The sequence below is a fragment of the Bos taurus genome, chromosome 10, assembly GCF_002263795.3.
Source record: "Bos taurus isolate L1 Dominette 01449 registration number 42190680 breed Hereford chromosome 10, ARS-UCD2.0, whole genome shotgun sequence".
NCBI lineage: Eukaryota > Metazoa > Chordata > Mammalia > Artiodactyla > Bovidae > Bos > Bos taurus.
In genome coordinates, this window is record NC_037337.1 from 71,279,545 (window position 1) to 71,281,988 (window position 2,444).

Genomic DNA, 2,444 nt, shown 5'->3' on the forward strand with positions numbered 1-2,444 from the left:
GTATTTAAAAGCAGCTCCCTATTGGTTGTTTAGGAACAGAAAAGCTATAAACATTCTTATGCATGTATTAATACTTAAGCACATTTATAGAATATTAATTCATTTAATTAGATTTTAAAATTGAATAGCATGTTTGGTTTAAAAATAAGTAGAGAAGTGTATTAAATGAAAAGTATAAATTCTACCCTATCCTTTTTTCATACCCCCAGTTCACTCTTTGGAGGTAAATAGCACACATTCTCTGTGCGTTTATTTCTGTTATGAATTTCTTCTGCAGATCCTGTATGCTCCACGTGATGTTTTTGATCCACAGCGTCCATGCTGTCTCTGCTATAGTGGGACCCTGATTTTTAGGCGTCTCACTCTTCCACCAGTAAAACTGCTCCAACTACTCTAACTCCCTTGTTCCTCACACAGGTTAAAGTGAATTAAAAGTATTCCAGCCACAGGGCCTTTGCATTTGCCATTGCCTCTGCCTGGAAAACTTACCCCTGGATTCCCATAGCTCCCTCCCTTAATCCTTTATGTCTTGGCCCAACTTTTATCTTGTCAGTGAAGTATTCCCTAATTGCTCCATTTAAAATTGCAGCCCCATCTCCCGTCTTGGTTCTACTCTCTTCCAGAGCATTCACCATCACCTAACATTCTTTATCTTACTCATTTGTTTATTATTTGAATTCCCCACTAGAAAGTAAGCTCTATAAGAGCAAGAATTTTTGTATATTTTGTCTGCTGTTATGTTTATAGTGATATATCAGTTTTTAACATAGAATAAATAAGTGCCAAATTAATATTTTTTTAAAAATTAATGAATAGCAGGGAAAAGCATGAATAAGTTTGGGGCTGATTAGACACTGGTTTGAATCTCAATAAAGGTCACAATAGTTCTGTGATCTTGGACAATTTTTAAAATTTTTCTAGGCCTGAGTTCTTCATCTGCAGAAGAGAAGAATTAAAAATAATTGCTTTGTAGGATGAACTCAGAGTGGTTCTCTCATGATTAAGTGTTTAGGACAGTAGCTGGTACATAGGAGGCACCTAACAAAGCTTCCTTTTCGTCTCCCCTTCTTCCATTTCTTCCTCTTCTTGCTACTATTTTGAAGTGAAAAGCATAACCTTGTTATTTTCCTTTCCTAGTGTTCCAACTTGCTGCTTAGCATACAAAGCATCTGGGAGCCTCCATGTGCAACAAACTGACTCATCTTAGCTCAGGTAGCCTGGTACTGCAATGCAGGTTACACCCCAGCTCAACAAACACTGAATTGCTCTGCTCCACCAGGGTCGGGCATGTGGCACTAGGGCATTTGTGTGAATATAGGGACACTGTGGCCTCCTTCTACAATGTGGGACAGCCCTACGGGTGGTCCAAGTGTAGTCACTCACATTTACAAAAACTTGGGACAGCGCCAATGTTTCCTTCACTTTTGGGGGGCCACATTCTTGGTTCATATGCTCAAAATAGCTTTCTCATTCCTAGTTCATGGTGGCCAAGAAAGAATCCCATTTGGTTCCTTGGGATTGAGGAGAAGAGGAAATGACCCATTCATGCTTCTCACAGCCTAATTCCCAGGAATTTGTTCTTGCCAAGTTTCCGCTTGTTCATTGCCACATTTTCCATTCATTCAACAAACATTTTTTTAAAAAGGAACACTAGAGAGAAGTCACCATAAAATATGCCATGAAGATTCGTTCAGCCTAAATACAATGATTACAACTAGTTGTAAAAGTTATACTGTTTATTGAGAATTCATCTAGTGTCAGTCTACACAGGAGCTCAAATCCAAAATGATAACAATGCAAAGGAGATGATGAAATCTACATTACAAATAAGAAATAAGGTTAGCTATCCAAGGTCACAAATTAGATAGTGTCTGATCCAGGACTCAAACCCAGTGCCACAGAACTCTGAAACCTATGATTTTTGTAGGAGATTTTATTATCTCTGGACATTATAATCTGCTGCTACTGCTGCTGCTAAGTTGCTTCAGTCGTGTCCGACTCTGTGCGGCCCCAGAGACGGCAGCCCACCAGGCTCCCCCGTCCCTGGGATTCTCCAGGCAAGAACACTGGAGTGGGTTGCCATTTCCTTCTCCAACATTATAATCTAGAGGGGAAAATATAGTTTGTCAACAATACAAGTTATGTGGAAATTATTCAGTTGCATCCAAGAAGCATTTATTGAGAAGGTAAAACCCTGTTAGGTGTTTAAAGGAGGTATAACAACTCCAATAACATAGACTCTGTTTATATCTCCCTATTTTGGGGGGCTCCAAAATCACTGCAGATGATGATTGCAGCCATGACATTAAAAGACGCTTACTCCTTGGAAGGAAAGTTATGACCAACCTAGATAGCATATTCAAAAGCAGAGACGTTACTTTGCCAACAAAGCTCCATCTAGTCAAGGCTATGGTTTTTCCAGTGGTCATATATGGATGTGAGAG